Below are 8,009 nucleotides of genomic sequence, written 5' to 3' on the forward strand. Positions count from 1 at the left end.
CAAATAATTTTACTTTTACTTCCTGAGAGATGGAGGGTTTTTCTCCCTTTTAAACATGATCTTCGGTCACTTGTTATCTCTTTTAGTCTCTTCAACACTGTTCAGTCATAAAACTCAGCCATGTAGTGTGAAACTCAATTAAATTATGTGTAATAAATTCCAGGGGACATTTGAAAGACAGAGTGAATTACAGATCCTGAGTATAGTCACCTTGTTTTACATGTCAATCTGTTTTCCTCTCTTTCCATCTGTTTCTCACACAGGCTGATTTCCCTGGAAGAAGCCAGAGGTTTTCCATGTTAGGAGGCAGGTGATACCTTAACTGACACTTGAACCTGAGGGTGCGAGGCCAAGGGTGTCATTCTGTAAGGTATCGAAAGCCTGGTGTTCAGCTACTTTTGAACGAGGTTAGGTGGGGAAACATGTAATTTAACTGAATTTCAGTTTCTTTACCTACAAGATAAGGAGAAAAATAATAATTAATAAGACATCTTGAAGATGAAATGGAATACTTGGAGAACTAAAAGCTGTATAGCAATATAAGGCAACATAATAGGGTGAAAAGGAGAGGGGTTTTGACACCAGGCAGGTAGAGCTCAGTAGTTTAGCCTGGAGGCTCCTGATTCAGACTGCCTGAGTTCAAATCCTGGCTAACCACCTGCTAGTGGTACAATTTTGGACTATTTTTGTGATTTATCTAACTCTCTCTTTTCTTATCTCTAAAATGCTAATAATAGCTGTACCTGCCTTTAAGTGTTTTTTTTTTAATGAGAAAAATAAATGCCCTTAGTATACTATCCTAAAATGAGCTTGTATTTTATTATGTATTTAGTATGTACCAGTAGTGTTCTGTGTGTTTCATAAGTACCATCTTGTTTTGTCTTTAGTATAGTTAATGTAATAGGTACTTTTATTATCTGCATTATATAGAAGAGGAAATCTAAACATAGAGAGTTATGTAAGTTGCCCAGATTTGTTAAAGATAATAAATATTGGAACAAAAATTTAGACCCTTACATTGTGAGTCTAGAGCTCAGGGTCTTAATATTCTGCTTTTCTGCCTACAATGTTGAGGAAGAGCAGGTGTAAGAAAGAGGGAAATCTATTCCCCTAATTTCCAATTTACTACCTGTGTGGACTCAGGCAACTTTAAACACCCTGAATCTCTGCTTCCTTACACAAGGATGAAAAAAACTGTTGTGTGCATTGAATGTGAAAACATACGGAGGAGTATAGCATATAGCCTGCATATACACATAAAGAATACGAAAGATAGGGGCGCCTGGGTGGCTCAGTCGTTGAGCGTCTGCCTTCGGCTCAGGTCATGATCCCGGGGTCCTGGGATCGAGCCCCGCATCGGGCTCCCTGCTCGGCGGGAAGCCTGCTTCTCCCTCTCCCACTCCCCCTGCTTGTGTTCCCTCTCTCGCTGTCTCTCTCTCCATCAAATAAATAAAATCTTAAAAAAAAAAAAAAGAATACGAAAGATAAATGAGCACCTCCCAGAGTATGAGACACAAAGTAAAGTTTCTTTGACTTTAGATGTTATTTTCAGAGTTTTATGTAGTTTTTTTCTGCTGAAAAATAGAAGTAAGCATAAGACATACATATTATGTGGTATTTGAAAAGTATAAATACCTGAAAAGAAAAATCACCAGTATTCCACCCAGGAGCCATCACTGGAATTGCCAGAATATTGTACAATTACAGACTTTAAAGGTGTTTTCCTTTTGAAAAATTTTTTTCTTTCTTTTTAACACTTGAGTGCAAAGAAGACTTTATGTGCAACACATACTACCCATCTTCTTCACATACCTCTATCAACTCAGAGTTCACTGCCTGCTCCTGTTTGGTCTGAGTTACTGTGGCTTAATGGCTGCTAACTTCTTAAAGGCTCCCAGATCTCCTGCTTCTTCTTACTCATGCCCTGGTGTAATGTTCTTCCCTTGTGTGTGATTGGACCTACTGACTCACTTCGGATTAATAAGTGAAGGGATGTAAAAATGAAAGGCTATTACTTATGCTGTCTTGGTAGCATGACAGCAGAAACTTTCTCAAAATTGGGCCCGCACAAAGAAAGGAGAACACCCAGAAGGGGAAACAATAGCAAAAATAGTGTTTGAAACCAAGGAGCTCGCCAAAGTCAGCCCTGTTCTGTGGTTTCAGGCTTGTTCTTTGGCAAAGTTTTCTGTCATCTGCAACCAAGAGTCCTAAATGATACATTAGTGCCTGTTTTTAAACCCATAAACCAAACATTTCACCCCAAAATGGCTTCACTAATAAAGGAGCAAAAATAGTGACTATAACATGCACAATGTATGTTTAAATCTCTAGTTGGATAAACTAAGAAAATAGGACTAACCAAACGAAGTATTACCAATTCAGTGTTTACTTGCCACTCAAGATGAGGAAAATTCCTTAAAACATTTTATACAGAACATTTTTCAAGATAGTCTCTCTCAAAGTAAGTTAAATAGTTGCAATTTAGTAATTTATTGTACCATAAGGTCACTTAAAATATTACTGGATCCTTCTTTGGGTGTTCAGAGGGAAATTATGAAAGGACATTGGCACCATGCTATCCATTTTGAAGTCATAGTCACCCTATCTGCATTCTGAAATATCATAAGAGATTTAGAAAAGGCTTTTAGTGAGAAAATGAGGCATTTATCAAACAGATTTGAATTTGCTTTAGGTTGTGTTTAATACAACTAAAGTCCTTAGCTCCTGGCTATGTTAATATAATTTAAAGGTGACCATAAAATTTTGTTCTCTGGATCTAACCCTTTGAAAGCTAGTTGCTTTTTAAATTAATATGAATAATACTTGAAATGTGGATGGAGGTTTTTCTGGACTCACTCTCTTGCATCGTTATCAAGACATGGCAAATAACTGCTGAAGAAAGAGGTTCAAAGATAAAGCAGGATAGCATCTATTATGCATTCATATTATTGCTGCACATCAATTTTTTTCTAGTAACTTTTGAAGTACATGACTACTGAGAAATCATGGAAAATATTGATTGTAAAATACATGCCATGCTTTAAACAACTGAGCAAAATCCTTAGCTATTCATCCTGATTTAATAATAGGATGCTCAGTTATGTGTGGAGTTCTCACATATAATTTACCATATCTAATAATTAAAATAATTAATATAAAAATGTTTTACAATGTAAACTGTTTTGAGCACAATCAAATCTTTCTTTGATATCTCAGTGGACATTTTGGATACCCATTTTCTTCATTCTGTCAATATTGATTGTAATACACAAAATTCAGATGAAATTAATTCTAGATTTGTAATGGTTTCCATGGCAATGACTTTCTATGGTTGAGTTTACATTAATAACATCTGGAACAGACTCCTGGGGTTTAAACAGTTTGATCTTCAAAAATATGTGTTATCTTCAGAACAATAGTTTGATATAAATAGACACCCTGAGGATTCTCAGAAATACTTGGTAAAAAGATTAGACTTTCCCTAGTTAGGCTGAATAATGATGCTGACTACGCCTGATGATTATAAAGAGGTAATCCTCTGATGTGTGAACATACTATGGACACTTGGGTTTTCTGGGTTGTATTTCAGGCATAAAATGAACAGTTTAATTAGCCATTATTGTAAACAAACTCCTTTAGTATCCATAAATCACAGAAGACACATGTATATCCACCTGTGTTTCATTGGTTATACTAGTTCTGTACGTAGAATTAAACTACGTATGTATGTAATATACATTTTATGCATAACACATACATACACATATCCTTTGATTAATGGACCTAGTAAAACTCCAGGTCACAGTTTTTTACTTAAAATTATTTTTAAATGTTAAAAATCTTAAGTTGTTCTCAATAGTTACCCTATAATTTTACTTTCTAGAGATAACATTTCCACGAGATAATAGCATTTGGTTCATATGGGTCCAGAGAGTTTAACTGGGCAATTCTACTAAAGTTTCAATTTCCAGATACTCCCAAGTGATATATATGTTCTTCCAGAGGCTAGAAAAAAAAAACTTTCTAAAACAACAATAACAACAATACCAATGAAGTCAGAATTTCTACTTAATGGAGAAACACAAGCGGCATTCTCATGGAGTCAGGGACAAGACAAGAATGTTCAATATTTTTAGTACTGTTTAACATTATACTAAAGTTGAAATTCTCAATTTATGCTACTAACGTTTTGGCTGGATAATTCCTTGTTGTGAGGGTTTTCTTGTGCATTTCGGGATGTTTGATAGCATTCCTGGCCTCTCCCTATGATATGCCATTAGCACCAGCATCCTGAAATCAAAAATGTCTCCAGAAATTTCCAAATATTCCTTGGGGAATAAAATCACTCCCAGTTAATAAGCACTATATTAGTAGCATTAACCAATGAAATTGGATGAGATAAAACTGTAACGACATAAGGATTGGCAAAGAAGATGGTTTAGAAAACTACCTTCTACAGATAGTATGGTTATGTATCTGGAAATCGTATGGTAAAAACACAATAAAAAATCAGCAAGTTAGCAGGATGTTAAAATTAATATGCAAACTCTTTGGTCATATACAAATAATAATTGTTTAGAAAATATAACAGGAAGGCAATTTATAATAGCAACAAAATATATAAAATGTATTGGACTAAATATGCAAAATTTGTATGAAGAAAATCTAAAACACTTCCAAAAGACACACAAATAGTTTTCAACAAATGTAAAGATACATTTTTTTCTTGAACAGTTACACTCAGTGTCATAAAGATGTCAATTCCCCCAATATATAAATATAAGATATCAATAAAATGTCAGTAACTTTTAGTGGAACTGGGTAAGTTGATTCTAAAGCTCATATGGGGGTTAAAACACCCAGAAGAACTAGGAAAATCTTGAAAGAGAAACAATGGTGGAGTGTGGCGACAATTCGCTCCCCCAGAGAGTAAAGCCCTCTATCAACTGATTGTAAGTAAAATAGTGTGTTTGGGGCACGTGAACCAATGGAATAGAATAAAAAAGTGCAGGAATAAACTCTAGTACATGTATATATGGAAATTTAATACATGACAAAGTTTGAATCTAAAATAACTAGGAAAATGGTAGACTTTTTGTTTGATGGTGCTGAGACCAGAGGACAACCACTTTAGAAAATAAGAATGTAGAGACCCTCCTTACACCAAACATCAGAATAAACTCTAAATGAATCAGAAATAGAAATGTACAAGTGCTAGAATAAAACATGGAAAAAAACCTCCCCTTATAATCTGGATGTGGAGAAATTAAAAAGCTTGGCAATGTACTTTGTTGAGGAAATGGGCATTCCCATACATTACAGATAGGAGTACAAAATGTTGCAACTCTTTGTGGAAGGAATTTTAAAACATCTAACCAAATTACATATGCATTTACTTTTAAATCTACAGCCCATTTTAAGGAATTTTCCTGACAATATAATCAACATGTACAAAATAATATATCCATAAGGATAATTATTATAGCATGACTTTCCTTAGCAAAAAATTAAAGCAACTTAAATGCCCATCTAGAAAAGACTGCTTGATTAAACCATGACACATCCACCCAATAGATTGCAATCAGCTGGAAAAAAGAAAAAGATGTGGAAGATCTGTATAAACAAGTCCAGTATAAGTTCCAAAATAAATTGTTAGATGACTTATGGGACACTGTGAGAGTATATTTTGTATGAAACATCTAATTATTTACAAATAAGTCAAATTTTTTTTTTTTTTGTAAAAGAAACACAGCAAAGATAAATTGGAACAGGATGAAAAGAGTATAATAAAGGGAGTAGTTAGGGATGTAGTTTAGAGAAGAGAGGGATAGGGGTGAGACATCTCTGAGTACACATTTTTACAGGTTGACTTGAAATTTAAATGTATCACATATTAAAAGAACAAAATTAAATGAGAAAAGATAAAATGAATAGAAATAAATCCAGCTAACTTTTTACAAATTGCTAGCTTCAAAGTTTAGAAGAAAAACACAAAATCACCCAACTATTAGTTCAAGTAAAATGTGTATCCTGCAGTCTGACAAAATCCTTTAAGGATATCTTCTAAGGACAAAAAGAATCTCAGTAAAATGGCAAACTTAATTTAGTAAGTTTATTGTTGTTAATGAAACTGGTAATTCTGAAACTATTTTCTGTGTTTGAAGAATAGAGAAAATGAATACATATATTTGTGATTTAGGGAACTAAGGTTTTCAGCATAGAAGATATGGAAAAACAAACCAGAGCTTCATGAAGAGATCATTGATTCCAGGTATGTACCTGGATGGTAGGAGTTGATCCTGGAACACCCTTTTTTTGTGCCAAAAGCAAAGATGTACTCAAAGACTGTTGGGGCATTCAAAAGGACACAGGATCCTGCTTGAAAGAGTCCCCTTATGAAAAAAATAGACTCATAGGATATCCTTTCACAAGTAAGTATAGTTTAATATGGATTGTATATTATATGATATTATGGAATCAATTATGAATTTGGGAGCTGAAAAAATATTTTGTGTTTTTGTTTATTCTGGTATAATAGTCATTATGGTTGTTATACATAATATTAATAGGTATTTTTGGTACAGTATTTCAGGAACTTTTCAAGTATTTTACTTATGTTAACTAATTTAATTATGAAAAGAACTCTGATATAGATACAATTATTATCTCAGTTACATAGACATCTATATTAGTTTTCAACTTTTTCTCTTCTGGTATAGAGCAAAAATTCTCCATAAAGTCACAAGTGTTTCAAAATCAGTTATAAATAATTTGTTACCCATAATGAAATTCCAAAGTATATTGAATTAAAAAAAACCACTATTACCAAATATATCAGAGATTTACAATTTTATATACATATAAAATATCTATACGAACTTTCCTCAACTTACGATGGGATTACATTCCAATGAAACCATCATAATTAAAAAACATCATAAGTCAAAATTGCATTTACTACACCTAACCTACCGAACATCATAGCTTAGCCTGGCCTATCTTAACCATGCTCAGAACACACATTAACCTATAGTTGGGCAAAATAGTCTAACACAGAGCCTATTTTATGATAAAGTATTGAATATCTCATGTAATTTATTGAATACTGTACTGAAAGTGAAAAACAGAATGGTTATATGATACAGAATGGTTGTAATGTATCAGTTGTTTGCCCTCATGATCATATGATTGACTGACAACTATGGCTCATTGCCACCGCCAGCATCACAAGAAAGTATTGAATCACATCCCACTAGCCCCAGAAAAAAAAATCAATATTCAAAATTTGAAGTATAGTTTCCTTTGAATGCATATTGCTTTCACACCATCGTTAAAGCTGAAAAATCATTAAGTCAAACCATTGCAAGTTGGGGACTGTCTGTAAATTTTATTTATTCATAAAACTCATGTTATATATATCCTGTAAAAAGTCCCACAGAATGGGGATTAAGCAAAAGAAATTTATTGTCTCACAGTTCTGGAGGCTAGAAGTCTTAGATCAAGATGCCAGCAAGTTTGATTCGTTCCAGGGCTGTGGGAAAGAATCTGTTGCCCGGCTCTGCCTTAGCTTCTGGTGGTTTGTTGGAATCTTTGTCATTCTTGGGCATGTAGATATGTCACCCTGATCTCTACCTTCATGTTCACATGACATTTTCCCTATGTGTCTGTGTCCAAATTTCCTTTTATTAGATGGACACTAGTCATATTGGAATAGGAGCCCACCCTACTCTGGTATGGCCTCATCTTAACTAATTACATCTGCAATAACTATTTCCAAATTAGGTCACATTCAGAGGTATTGGGGGTTAGGATTTCAATATAAAACTTTGTGGGGAACAATTCAACCCGTAACAAAAACAAATGTATGTAGCCCTAAAATTGTGATTGAATTTCACCTATTTTTAAGTTCTATAATCATCCTGCATACATTTTTGGTGACTTGATTCTTTACTCAATATTCTGTTCCTGAGATTTATCTTTGTAATACTTGTATCATATTTATTCTGTTT

Source organism: Neomonachus schauinslandi, chromosome 3 (assembly GCF_002201575.2).
Source record: "Neomonachus schauinslandi chromosome 3, ASM220157v2, whole genome shotgun sequence".
In the NCBI taxonomy this organism is placed as follows: domain Eukaryota; kingdom Metazoa; phylum Chordata; class Mammalia; order Carnivora; family Phocidae; genus Neomonachus; species Neomonachus schauinslandi.